At 43.7% G+C, this 15,277-nt stretch overlaps 1 protein-coding gene across 2 annotated transcripts in view; it reads right to left on the bottom strand.

Annotated features, from left to right (window-relative positions):
* il1rapl2 (interleukin 1 receptor accessory protein-like 2) overlaps nucleotides 1-15,277 on the bottom strand; it is a 1,302,096-nt gene that overhangs the window by 69,180 nt on the left and 1,217,639 nt on the right. The gene's annotated exons all lie outside the window — the stretch shown is intronic.

The following is a 15,277-nucleotide window of genomic DNA, read 5'->3' on the forward strand; positions in this document are numbered from 1 at the left end:
GTTTATTATTGTCACATGTATTGAGATACAGTGAAAAGCTTGTCTTGCATACTGTTCATACAGATCAATTATTTATAGCAGCGCTTTGAGGCATTATAGGTTAAAACATTAGCAGGGTGTAGGATATGGTGTAACAGTTGCAGAGGAAGTGAGGTGCAGGGAGACAATAAAGAGTAAGATCATAATAAAAAAGATTGTACCCAAACTGTCAACAACTCATTTCCCCCCAGGGATGGTGCTGTACCTGCTGAGTCCCTCTATCAAATTGTTAGCTGTCTACAATCTGCTATGGAGGAGCCACTGCAAAGGATCAGAAGAAGCTGGAGGGGTTTGCTACTCAACCAGCTCCATAATGGGCACCAGCCCCCACATCATCAAGGACATCTTCAAAAGACAAAATGGTAGCATCCATCATTAAGGAACTCCCCCATCACCCAAGACATGCCCTCCTCTTCTTACTACTATCAGGGAGGAGGTATAGAAGCCTAAACACACACACTCAATGCCTTAGGATCAGCTGCTTTCTCTCCACCATCAGATTTCTGAACAGACAATGAACCAATGAACACTACCTCACTATTTTTCGAACACTACTCCAATTTTTGCTTTCATTTTGCACTACATACTTAATTAGATTACATATATTTCTTATTGTAATTTATAGTATTTTTTATGTATTGCACTGTACTGTTGCTGCAAAACATCAAATTTCACTACAAACAGTATGTCAGTGATGATGAACCTGATTTGATACAGTCCAGCATCTGCAGTCACTTGTGACTCCAGCTTTATTGAGGGATGATTTCCAAATAGCATTTATGCAGAGAACCTTCCGGTAAATCTGGATTTCTTCAAGTTTTTCTTTACTTCCTGACTTACATATGTCTTATGCAGAAGGAGATTATTTTTAGAATCACTCTGCTTAGACCATAAGACATAGAAGCAGAATTGGGCTACTCAGCCCATTGAGTCTACTCTGCCATTCCATGGTGGCTGATTTATTATCCCTTTCAACCCTATTCTCCTGCCTTCTCCCTGTAACATTTGATGCTCTTGCTATTCAAGTTCAAGTTTAATTGTCATTCAACCACATACATGAACAAAACAGCATTCCCCTAGGACCAGGGTACAAAACACAATACCAACAGTCATACACAGTACAAGCCACGCAAATAATATAGCTGATGTCACTGAATGTCATGGCTTGCAGATTGATGGTGCATGGTCACATTTCTGCAGCGAAGAACTTATCAACTTCAGCTTTAAATACACCCAATGATTTAGCCTCCAAAACTTTTGTGGAAATGAATTCCACTGATTCACCACCACCTCTGACTAATGAAATTCCTCCTTATCTCTGTTCTAAAGGGGCATCCCCTGTTTTGAAGCTATGCCCTCTGGTCCGACACTTCCCCAATATAAGAAGCATCCTCTTCATATCCACTCTATCTAGTCCTTTCAATATTTGATAGCTTCAATGAGCTCCCCCCTTCATTCTTCTAAACTCCCAGCAAATACAGCCCCAGAGTCATCAAACGCTCCTCTTATGTTAACCCTTACATTCCTGAGCTCATTCATGTGAACCTCCTCTGGACCCTCACCAGTGCCAGCACCTCCTTTCTTAGATAAGGGGGCACAAAACTGCTCACAATGCTCCAAATGTGGTCTGACCAATGCCTTATAAGGCCTCAGCTTGGAGATATGCCCTCTTTTGTAGAGAAGCCATCAATAGCTGAAGAGATGACTGCTGAGCAGACTGATTGATGACAGTTTGCACGAAGTCAGAATCTTCACTGTGATCAAATGGGTGCAATTGGAAAACCAACAAATTTCCACTTTAATCAATGGGTGATGTACAATAATCAACTCCACACACACTGTGCACACTTCAGCTTGAGTGACAGTTTACCAGCACGGAAGATTTAGGAGTTAGGAAGAGGATGTCAGGTATTTTCCTGAATAAGGGATCAGTTCAGTTTATTCCCATCACTCAGTAGGCCATGTTTATTTTATTGACATGAAATTTTAATGAATGCTATTTTGATTTGAGAATGGTGCAATGCAGTCAAATAAACGCTTACATATTTGTACACCGGAACCATCGTGAACAAATAGGTAAGCATCTGCTACTTGACTCTGCATTTGATGTCTTTTTCAGATTCTCAGCATGAGGAGGCTGCAAGATGCTGATATAATCCCCAAAAGCAGGATATCTTCTAGACTTGTTCGTGCACCAAGTTATCATTTTAATAACACCAATGATTCTGCAGATGCTGGAAATCTGAGCAACGCACGCAAAATGCTGGAGGAGCTCAGCAGGTCAGAGAACATCGGCGAAAGGGGATAAACTGTCGACCTTTGGTCTTAGCCAAAATGTCAACGGTTAATACCCCTCGCGTGATCCTGTCTGACCTACTGAGTTCCTCCAGAATTTCGGGTGTGTTGCTCAAGATTTCCAGCATTTACAGAGTCTCTTTAGAACAGAGATGTAGTGAATCTGTGGAGCATCTTCAGGCTCTTGTATATTCTCTCTGACGGTAGCAATGAGAAGCGGGCATGTCTTGGGATGTGGGCCTGAGGACATGCACTCAATATTTCAGGAACAGCTTCTTCCCCGCTGTCATCAGATTTCTGAACAGTCCATGAACCCATGAACACCACCTTACTATTTCGCTTTCCTTTTGCTCTACTTATTTATATATTTTGTATTTTATAACTTATAGATTTTTGTAATTTTTGCTGCTGCAGAACAATAAATTTCAGAGTGTAAGTCAGGGATATTAAACCTGATTCTGATTCTGACTGCAGTTTCTCTGTTCAAAGGGGAGTGCTTTAATCCAGTTAGCTAACAGGTCACTGTCTCATTACACTCAAAGAGCGGGACTATAGAGGCACAACAGAAAAATAAACATAAATAATTGCATTGTAGCCAGTGTAATGATATAATGAGATTAGCAAATTAGTGTCATGGGGATAAATTGTCCTGCACCTGAGCTACTTAGAGAGCTGATAATGCAGGATAATTAAGGTGGACAGAGAAAATGGCCATTGCTTCTTCCTTCTTCCTTTTCAGTTCTCGTGAATAGTCTTGGCCCGAAATGTTGACTGGTTACTTCTCTCCATAGATGCTGCCTGGCATGCTGAATTCCTACAGCATTTTGTGTGAATGGCCATTGGAAATCTTGTCCAATTACTCTCCATGAATGGACGGAAAGTAAAGCTTGCTTTCTGACAAGTGGGCACGGCACCTAAGTTGGTTTTCCAATATTGCAACAGTCAAGTGATACATTCCACAGATTTAAGATTGAGATGAACCACACACATCAATCTGTGGGGATACTGGTAACTTAGCACAGGCATAGTAGGATGTCAAATTAATTCAAAAAAAAATCAAATTTTCTGAAATCTGTTCTTAATGCTGCATTAGAATGCAATATCATAACACAAAGGCGTCTACTTCATTACTGTGTCTGTGTTCATATGTATGTGTGTGTGCATGTGTCTTGATTATATGTGCTTACCTGTTTGTGTATGTATTTGCATGTGTTTCCATATACTGTATATCTATTTGCATGCATGTGTATACCTGTATATGTGTGTGTGTGTGTGTGTGTGTGTGTGTGTGTGTGTGTGCGCGCGCGCGCGCGCGTGCATTTTGACTTTTTCTAAAATTGCTCAAATGCAGTTGATTGCCATTAATTGGGCCATTGGCTAATCGAAGCAATCACTTAACTGGGACAACACTTAAAGAACAAAAACTAATAGAGAAAATAGCTGGGATTTCTTTTGTTTATTTGGGACACTATGCTGCTTAAATGGGACAGGGGACTGCTGCCAAACAGTTTCTAAGTAACTTCAGTCGTGTGCAAATGTGTGGCCGTTAAACATTACATTGTGCATAAAGCAGAGATATTAAATGGAGTCAGTTACATGACTGTGTTAAAAACAGTGATTTTTTTGTCACTGATAGTTGCTGAGAAATAAGCAGTATGTCAATTCTGAACCGTTTTGTTCACTGCAGTTTCAAGCATTCAGGCTTGGAAAGGCCAGAAACGGCTAGGTCCAAAATTGAAATGATTTCACTGCTTCAACAAGTTAGAAACTACAAAGAATTGATTCGACCAAACTACAATTGAATAGGAAGACCAATACCCCCAGAGTCTCCCGGGGGGGGGGGGCGGGGGAGGATGAGAGACGCAACGGGACGGTCATGGTAATGGCCAGGACAGGAAACACAACTACGAGGAAGCTAAAGCAAACAACACTGACCGGAGAGGAATTGCGAAAAATTGTGGAAAAGTCTGCAAAAACATCAGAGGGCTCAAGATACACCAGAGCAAATCCAGATGTGGATCATTGGTGACCCAAGTGCAGCACATGGACTTAGTGTCCAGTGAGACGAAGGAGAATTCCAGCCAGGAAGCACCCCACAGAGCTGAAGATCTCTTTGCCTCAGCACCAAACAATAGACCAAGTGAGTTCCTCTTCGGCTACCCCAGTCCATTCGTCGAGGAAAGACAGGATCAAATAGCCTGGATCATCAGACAACGTCGCCTGGATGTAGTTCGATGATGATGAAGACGGCATCCTGGAAGTTGCCTTAACAGGTCCAGTACACAGAAAAATCGACTCACTCACAGCCATAGTGTATAATCTAGTGAAGGAACGATTTGGCCCAATGGAGTGGAGAAGCCAACCCGAGTTACCATGGCAACCAAATAGGAGGGAAAGGGAGGGTCGTCGCTTGAGAGGTGAATTAAAGATTCTCAACAAGAGGTTTAAAACCAGCTCACCAGCTGAAAAAGAAGGTATCAAGGACTTAACCAGTATGCTGCGGAAAAAGCTGAGCGAACTCCGGAGGGCGGAACATCTACGACAGCAAAGAAGGAAGAAAGAGAAACGGCGAGCGCAGTTTGTGAGAGATCCATTCAGCTTCATCAGGACTTTTCTCAGCCAACAAAAACCTGGTATACTATCCAGCTCGAAGCCAGAGGTAGAGGAGTTCCTGCGGGAGGCACACAGTGACCCATGGAGGGGTCAGGGACTGGGAACCAATTGGGCTGTGCGTAGACTGGAAAAACCATCAACTGAGCTGAATGTGAAGGAGCCTACATGACAGGAAATCCAGGACATCATCCGGAAAGCTAAAGCATCAGCTGCCCCAGGCCCAAGTGGCATACCTTATAAGGTGTATAAGAAATGACCAAAACTTCTTCGGAGGCTGTGGAAGGTCATGAGAAAGATCTGGGCCAAAGGTACTATTCCATCAAGTTGGAAATTGGTAGAGGGATGCTTTATTCTGAAGGAAGAGGATTCTTCCACAATTGCCCAGTCCAGGACAATTTCTCTCCTGGAGGTGGAATGTAAAATTTTCTTTTCTGTGCTTGCAAGAAGGCTGTCTTCTTACATGACGCAGAACTGCTATATCAACACATCCATCCAGAAAGGCAGTATTCCAGGCTTTTCGGGGTGTCTGGAACACACCTCAATGATTAGCTATTTGATCTGTGAGGCCAAGCAGAAAAAGGGCGACCTAACAGTTTTCTGGTTAGACCTCGCGAACGCCTATGGGTCTATACCACATGACCTCATCCTAGAAGTACTTGACCACTACTACCTCCCAGTGGGCTATTGGAGACCAGCTACCTAGGAGGATTCAAACTCAGATTTACATCAGCCCATTTCACAACTAGTTGGCAGGACCTCCAGAAGGGGATTCCAACAGGGTGCACCATCTCCCCCATCCTATTTATTATGGGAATGAACCTCCTATTATCAGCAGCAGAAGATGTAACCCGCGGCCCGACGCTGGAGTCGGGCATTATTCAGCTGGCTCTATGAGGGTTTATGGATGACATCACGATAACAACTGTGTCACATGTCCAAGCAAGATGGGTATTGGAAACCTTGGACAATGTAGCCACTTGGGCAAAGATGTCCTTCAAGGCCAAGAAGTCCAGGTGTATGGTGATCAGAAAGGGCAAAGTTACTAGCAAGTTTAGCCTCCAGGTTCAGGGTGAAGTCATCCCTTCCATCGAAGGTCACCCGATAAAATGCTTGGGGAAGTGGTTTAATGCAGCGGTCCCCAACCACTGGGCCGTGGACTGTTACTGGGCCACAAAGCATGTGCTACTGGGCCGCGAGGAAACGATGTGAGTCAGCTGCACCTTTCCTCATTCCCTGTCATGCACTGTTGAACTTGAACATGGGGTTGCCAACTGTCTCGTATTTGCTGGGACATCCCGTATAATGGGCTAAATTGTTTTGTCCCATATGGGACTGCCCTTGTCCCATACTTCCCCCGCTAAGGTAGAGCATTCCTATGAAACCTTTTATGCCGAAATGGTGTGAAGCGAAGAAGCAACTACCATTAATTTATACGGGAAAAATTTTTGAGCATTCCCAGACCCAAAAAAAACCTACCAAATCATACCAAATAACACATAAAACTGAAAATAAGTAAAACTAACATATAGTAAAAGCAGGAATGATATGATAAATACACAGCCTATATAAACTAGAAATAATGTATGTACAGTGTAGTCGGGAAGATAAAGGCAAAACCGATTTGTGGGGAAAAAACATTGGCACGTACATGCATGCGCACATCACATGTGCAAGTCACGCATGTGCACACAGGTGCCCGCGCAAGGCTTCATGGTCATGGTAGTCTTTCCTGGGGTAAAGTGTCCCGGGATTTGACTGCAACTTTTGTCCCTTATTTGGGAGTGAGAAAGTTGGCAACGCTAACTGTAAAAGACATGTTGAGGTGAGTTTAACCCTACTTGAACACCCCGCCCCGATCGGCAGGTCCGCAAGAATATTGCCAATATTAAACTGGTCTGCGGTGCAAAAAAGGTTGGGGACCCCTGGTTTAAAGTGTCACTGACAGATGGGGCCAATGTCACCAATGCTGTGAAGCAGACAGACGAATGGCTGAAGAAGATTGACAAATCCGGACTTCCCGGTAAATTCAAGACCTAGCTGTACCAATACGGCCTCCTGCCCAGGCTTCTCTGGCTCTTCACACTCTATGAGTTCCCCATGACTGCCGTAGAGGGTATTGAGAGGAAAACCAACAAGCACCTGCAGAGATGGTTGGGAGTTCCTCCAAGCTTCTCTTCAGTGGGCCTCTACATTCCACCTGGGCAACTGCAGGTTGCCCTGTCATCTGTAGTGGAGGAATTCAAGGTGGCAAAATGCAGAGTCTTATTAAGCTTGAGAGATTCCAATGACGTCTTGGTAAAGCAAGCAGGCATTACAACCAGATCTGGGTGTAAGTGGGCAGCCAACGCAGCTGTGAAGCAGGCAATGTGTTCTCTGAAGCTGTGAGATATTATTGGCAACCCCTGCGTCAGGTGGCAAGGCCTCGGCTCAGTTCACTTCCAGCAGTGGGGAAACGCAAGTGTAACGAACAGGTGAGACATGGTACAGGCAGAAGTACGGATCCGTGAGGAAGAGAAATGGATGTCAAAGGCAGTGGAACAAGGGTCCCAGGGTGCCTGGACAAAATGCTCAAGATCTCATGGGCAGAGCTATGGAGACTGGAGCCCTTCCGTACTTCCTTCCTCTTGCGATTCATGTGTGACACCCTTCCTTCGCCATTACATCTGTATGCATGGGGGCTGAGAGAGGACCCGAACTGTAAGCCCTGTGTTCAAAAGGGGACACTGGCTCTTATACTGTCTGGGTGTAAAACAGCTCTAACTCAAGAACGGTATAGGTGGAGCCATGATAAGGTGCTTCTGGCTCTTGCTGACACACGAGAGCGAGAGAGATGCAAGAAGAGTACGGCTGGCACAGATTTGGGGAAGGCCATCACCTTCATCAAAGAGGGAGCCAGGCCTTTCGTAACCAAACACCCAAAGCCTAATCTGCTGCTAACGGCCAGGTCCTGGGAGATGAGGGTCGATGTGGGAAGAAGGTTGCAGTTCCTGGATGTGGTGCACATAACCCTACGCCCAGACATTGTACTGTGGTCAACTGAAGACAGGAAAATAATTCTGGTTGAGCTGACTGTGCTGTGGGAGGAGGGATGGGAAGAGGCTCACGAGAGAAAGGCCTTAAAGTACCAGCCCTTAGTGCAGGAGTGCAAAGACAAGGGATGGCAGGCATGGTTGTTCCCTGTGGAGATCGGCTGCAGAGGTTCCCCAGCCAAATCAGCAATGGCGTTTGTTGTCAGCTCTGGGCCTGGACAAAAGGAGCAAAAAACAAGCAGCTCGTAGGATGGAGGAAGAGGCAGAACGAGCTTCTTGTTGGATTTGGAGTAGGCGAGAGGAGGGAAGCTGGAAGCCAGGAGCAGATGGGCAGTGATTTGGCCACCACCGCCAGCCCACCAACTGGAGAGTGTCGTGGTTAAGGGTCGAAACACTCTGTGAAGGTTGGGAACCACCCGATGACATCTGCTCCTGGCTGAAGGCTACGGTTACCTTATAAGGTGTCTGGAGAATGCACCCTAACAGGTGTATGTAACAAGTAACAAGTGAAAGTATCAACAATCAGCTCAAATATTACAACGAAAATGAACATTTGGAAGATTTGGAGATCTAAAACATTGTATGAAGGAAGTCCATTATCTGCACCAGGTGCATGCACTGATTTTGTTCATTTACAATCAATCAAAATACAGTTTGTAATATACAGCAAAAATATGGCAGCATATAATTCCTCCATCAATAACTATTAGGAATTATGGTTTTATAGTACTGTAGTAGTATTGTTAATGTTCTAAATTGTTTGTATTTCATGTAAATACATTATTTGTTACTCAGTTAAATGGTTGTTTGTCTTTTTTATATGCTTTTTAACTATTTCCATAAAACTTTATACTTTATTGTCGCCAAACAATTGATACTAGAACGTACAATCATCACAATGATATTTGATTCCACGCTTCCCGCTCCCTGGAGTACAAATCGATAGTAAATATTAAAAATTTAAATTATAAATCATAAATAGAAAATAGAAAATGGAAAGAAAGATGGAGAAAAAACCGAGAGGCAGGTCCGGATATTTGGAGGGTACGGCCCAGATCCGGGTCAGGATCCGTTCAGCAGTCTTATCACAATTGGAAAGAAGCTGTTCCCAAATCTGGCAGTACGAGTCTTCAAGCTCCTGAGCCTTCTCCCTGAGGGAAAAGGGATGAACAGTGTGTTGGCTGGGTGGGTCGTGTCCTTGATTATCCTGGCAGATAATCCTTGATTATCCTTGAAAACTATGGCTAATTGGAGCCCAAATGAATTGGTTCTGATGTGTCCCAATTAACTGGAGTCCATTGGATTAAAAATGCCCTTTTCCTCCCTCATAGCACTAGAATGCTTTTCCATTCAAGTACAGTATCTATCTAATTCCTTGCTGGAAGTTGTTAATTAACCTGGTTCGATGACTTTTTCAAGCAGTTGTGGGGAGAGAGTCGTTGTTTCCTGGCTTCTTATAGATTTCAGAATTTTCATGCAGAGACCACTGATCAATTCTCACTGGCAGTGCTTGAAATTGTAATGAAATAATACCATGTTCTTGATTTAATGGGAATATTATACAACACTGGTGTGACAAGCATATATCTGACAGATCTGTAATTGAAACTAAGTCTGTGAGACAAGCCGAGCACCTTCCTAGTGGGCACCCATTTTAATTCCATTTCCCATTCCCATTCTGACATGTCAGTCCATGGATTCATGTACTGTTGCGATGAGGCCATACTTAGGTTGGAGGAGCAACACCTTATATTCCGTCTGGGTAGCCTCCAATCTGATGGTGTGATCATCGATTTTTCAAACTTCCAGTAATGCCCCACTTTCACCATTCCCCATTCCCATTTCCCTCTCTCACCTTATCTCCTTACCTGCCCATCTCTTCCCTCTGGTGCTCCTCCCCCCTTTCTTTCTTCCATGGCTTTCTGTCCTCTCCTATCAGATTCCCCCTTCTCCAGCCCTGTATCTCTTTCACTAAATAACTGCCTGGCCTGCTGAGTTCTTCCAGCACTTTGTGTATGTTGCTTGGATTTCGAGCATCTGCAGATTTTCTCTTGTTTAAAATCCATGAGCTGGGAGCAGGGTAGTACCTTTGTTTTCGAATCAGATATACTGTTAATAGATATCCATGCAGCACAGGGTAAACTTTCCAGAACTTGCTGCAGGCCATGCATGGATTTGGAAGTGTAAGAGTTGTGTTATTGGAGAAGTAATTCAGTCTTGAATATTAATCTGCAGACATGAGATCAAATTCCCACCACAGCATCTGGGTAGTAAGATGAATCTGGAATGAAGCCAGTTTCAGTAATGGAGATTGTTAAATTAATAGATTTTTATAAATGTCCTTTTGGGAAGAAAACTTGCCCTCCCTGTCTGCTGTCATCCACAGCAATAAGTTTAACTCTTGACTGTCCTCTGAAAGGCTGTCAATCCCAAGGTTTGACTTCATTCAGCTTAAGGTTCTGAGTTTACTGCCAGATATTGCTTGTCTGCCAAGTGACACTGTAAATTCAATATTGAAATGACAGTAATAGGATTTGTAACAGCAAACTTTGTCGTCCACTCTCAGCCACTTACATTGCATTGATATACATGCTGAAGGATGAACTACTGATGAAGTGGAGTGTTTGCCTCTTTCTGAACTAGTGGCAAATAAATCTCATATCTCAGGTACAACAAAGGTCAGTCACAACACAACATTTCTTCTGCTTTATCTTATTTCAATATAGCTTCGCCTAAAACTAGCAACAGCTATGTATACATATCTTCATTACCCCAAATGTGTACCCTTTCTTAACTGGTGTTTGGCTTCCATCAGCGGGTCCTTAAGTTTGATCATGAAGACACAAGAGATTTTTACGCTGCTGAAAATCTTAAGTAACATACACACACACAAACACTTCAGGAACTCAGCAAGTCAGGCAGCACCTCTGAAGGGAATTGAACCCTCGACATTTCAGAGTGAGATACTTCATCAGCATTTGTTCATTTCCCTCCATAGACACTGCCAGACCTGCTGAATTCCTCCAGCATTTTGTTTGAATTGTTCACAATTTAATCCTGTGCCCTAGTAAATTTCAAAGCTGCAAATGTGAAATACGAAATATGAAACGCAATAGCTGTCATTTTATGTCACTCCTGAAATTCAACAACTCACTGTTTGGTATTTATGAACTGACACATTTAATATTCCCACATTAGATACAGACCAAATTCCAATGCTCCTTTTGACCACTGAGTGCATTACTAGACCATGTTGTCCTGAGGGTGAGTGTTGCTGGGCACCCCTGGAACTGCAACATTTTCATGAAGCAGCATCACGCTGGCAAATCCTGAACCTCAGCATCATCTTGTTGAACAAGGCGAACCCAAACGCAGGCACGGAGATTGAGTTAGGATGCAGATGCGGGCGTGAGCGTTGAACGGCAAACAGGAGGGCGTGCAGGAAAGCAGGAGGCAGGCAGAACCTATCTTGACATGAAGAAATTGAGTTTCACAGGTAAATCTCGGTACTGAAGCAACACTTAGAAGCACAACCTTAAGCGGCCGGGAAACGTTAATCACCAAACTGGCAAAACCAATGATTTGGCAACTAGTGGGTGTAAAGCTGGGGTTCTTATGCTGCAGGTCTTGATGAAAACCAGGTGTGCCGCCATCAAAGGAAATTAGGAGAAAATGGGGAATTAACAGTTGGCACCACGGCACAATCAAAGGGAATTAGGAGAAAATGGGGAATTAATGGTCGGGACCATGACACATCTTTTAACTCTTCCTCCTTCCATCCAACATACCAGAGTATTTCCTCTAAGTAAAGTCCTGATACACACATGCACACAAGCGCATGCATGCATGCACTTACACACACACACAGATACACACGTACACCCACATGCACGCACACGCACACACAATCACACACACATATACACATACAGAGACGGACACACACATACACATAGAGAGAGAGAGAGAAAGAGACATACAGAGCCATATTTACATATTTTCATTACCCTGACTATATTTTCAATATTTTCATTTCCAAATGTGTAGCTTTTCTTAATTGGTGTTTGGTTTCCACGGTTGGGGGCGGGGGGAGGGGTTGTTAGCCATAAATTCAAACATGTAAGCCAAGAGATTCTGCAGATGCCAGAAATCTTAAGCAACATACACAAAGTGCTGGAGGAACTCAGCAAGTTAGGCAGCATAATTATACATTCTGTGTCAGATATTCAATGCTAATCTATTCCTCCTTCTTGGAGACACCATGGAAAAGAAACATAGCAATGTTTGCCCAAAACCAAACTGCCCTGTCCGACATCTTAAAGATAAAGATCTTTAAAGATTCCAATATCTTAAAGATCTTCAGGGATAAGCTTTACTTATCAAGGATCAAAATATCGAAACATAGTGAAAGATGTCATTTGCGTCAATGAACAACACAGTCCAAGGATTGTGCTGAGTGCAGCCCCAATTGTCACCATGCTCTGGTGCCAATATAGCATGCCCACATGTTGTCCTGCATACTTGCCTTTAGTGGTTGAGGATCGTTCAAGAAAATTAGAAACTGAATTATTTCAGGCCCGTCAACTGGAATAGGATTGTTAAAGGCACAAACAAATAAATAAATAAACAAGGTTAATAAGACCATAAGACCATGTCATGTGTGACACCAAGCAGAGTTACCGGATGGATGATGCTAATGAGAGAGATAACGGAAGACAATGGAGAAACATTCAAAATGCTAATGAGAGCAAAGGGAGAGATTAACGAGAAAGAAACACATTGACAGACCGGTTGCTTTGAACCTGAATTGTTTGAAGTTTGATGGACAGTTGATACCCCAGCGGGGGGATAAAAAGAGCAGGTTTGCTAAGGCACGCAACACACCACGAGACCACAAGTCCCTGGAAAGAGAAGTGTACCCCCACAAGTGGTGGGAGTTTGGAGGTCCGGTTCGTGGGAACCGACCAGAGGCTCACAGGGTGTAAAGGTACGATCAGTGGGAACCTGGGGTGTGTTTCTGCCCTTGCCTGGGTGCCGGGTTCACCGTGGAAGAACCATCGTATCCGGAACAGAGGGGTCACAGTCGGTGAGCACAGCGGGGATTAGAAGACATAAAAGGTTCTGCCTGAAACCAACTGCGAAGACATCAAAGGTCTGCCTGAACCAAATTGCATCTCTCTCTCTCTCTCTCCCCAACGGTACGACAACAGCGATTACTGCGAACTGCACTAAACTGAACTGAACTCTGCTTCACTTAAGACTGATCATTTTACCCCTGGACTGCGATAGAGCTTGGTTGATTCCTATTACCATAGTTCTGTGTATACGTGTGTATTATCATTGCTAACCTGTTACATTTATATCCTTACTATTAGTGTACTATATTACTTATTTCTTTAATAAAACTTTATTAGTTCCTAGTAATCCAGACTCCAACAAGCGTTCCATTTCTGCTGGTTTGGCAACTGAGTTACGGGGTACGTAACAACCATAAGACAAAGGAGCAGAAGTTGGCCAATCGGCCCATCGAGTCTGCTCTGCCATTTTATCGTGAGCTGATCCATTCTCCCATTTAGTCCCACTCCCCTGCCTTCTCACCATAACCTTTGGTGCCCTGGCTACTCAGATACCTATCAATCTCAGCCTTAAATACACCCAATGACTTGGCCTCCACTGCCGCCCATGGCAAAAAATTCCACAGATTCACCACCCTCTGGCTAAAAAAATTTCTTCGCATCTCTGTTCTGAATGGGCGCCCTTCAATCGTTAAGTCATGCCCTCTCGTACTAGACTCCCCCATCATGGGAAACAACTTTGCCACATCCACTCTGTCCATGCCTTTCAACATTCGAAATGTTTCTATGAGGTCCCCCCTCATTCTTTTAAACTCCAAGGAATACAGTCCAAAAGCAGACAAATGTTCCTCATATGTTAACCCTCTCATTCCCGGAATCATTCTAATGAATCTTCTCTGTACCCTCTCCAAAGTCAGCACATCCTTTCTTAAATAAGGAGCCCAAAACTGCCCACAGTACTCCAAGTGAGGTCTTACCAGTGCCTTACAGAGCCTCAACATCACACCCCTGCTCCTATATTCTATCCCTCTAAAAATGAATGCCAACATTGCATTCGCCTTCTTCACCACTGACTCAACCTGGAGGTTAACCTTAAGGGTATCCTGCACGAGGTCTCCCAAGTCCCGTTGCATCTCAGAACTTTGAATTCTCTCCCTATTTAAATAATAGTCTGCCCATTTATTTCTTCTGCCAAAGTGCATAACCATACACTTTCCAACATTGTATTTCATTTGCCACTTCTTTGCCCATTCTTCCAATCTATCCAAGCCTCTCTGCAGACTCTCTGTTTCCTCAGCACTACCGGCCTCTCCACCTATCTTCGTATCATCAGCAAACTTAGCCACAAAGCCATCTATTCCATAATCCAAATCGTTGGTGTACAATGTAAAAAGAAGCGGTCCCAACACAGACCCCTGTGGAACACCACTGGTAACCAGAAGCCAACGAGAATAGGATCCCTTTATTCCCACTCTCTGTTTCCTGCCAATTAGCCAATGTCCTATCCACGTATGTAACTTTCCCGTAATTCCATGGGCTCTTATCTTGTTAAGCAACCTCATGTGTGGCACCTTGTCAAAGGCCTTCTGAAAATCCAAATATACAACATCCACTGCATCTCCCTTGTCTAGCCTACTTGTAATTTCCTCAAAAAATTGTAATACGTTTGTCAGGCAGGATTTTCCTTTAAGGAAACCATGCTGAGTTCTGCCTATCTTGTCATATGCCTCCAGGTACTCCGTAACCTCATCCTTGACAATCGACTCCAACAACTTCCCAACCACCGATGTCAAGCTAACAGGTCTATAACTTCCTTTTTGCTTCCTTGTCCCCTTTTTAAAAAGCAGAGTGACATTTGCAATCTTCCAGTCCTCCAGAACCATGCCAGAATCTATCGACTTTTGAAAGATCAGCGCTAATGCCTCCGGAATCTCCACAGCTACTTCCTTCAGAACGCAAGGGTGCATTCCATCTGGTCCGAGAGATTTATCTACCCTTAGACTATTCAGCTTCCTGAGTACTTTCTCTGTCATAATTGTGACTGCGCACACTTCTCTTCTCTGCCACCCTTGAGTGTCCAGTATACTGCTGATGTCTTCCTCAGTGAAGACTGATGCAAAATACTCATTCAGTTCCTCCTTATCTCCTTATCTCCCATTACAATTTCTCCAGCATCATTTTCTATTGGTCCTATATCTACTCTCACCTGTCTTTTACTCTTTATAT

Source organism: Mobula hypostoma, chromosome 10 (genome assembly GCF_963921235.1).
Source record: "Mobula hypostoma chromosome 10, sMobHyp1.1, whole genome shotgun sequence".
Taxonomy (NCBI): domain Eukaryota; kingdom Metazoa; phylum Chordata; class Chondrichthyes; order Myliobatiformes; family Myliobatidae; genus Mobula; species Mobula hypostoma.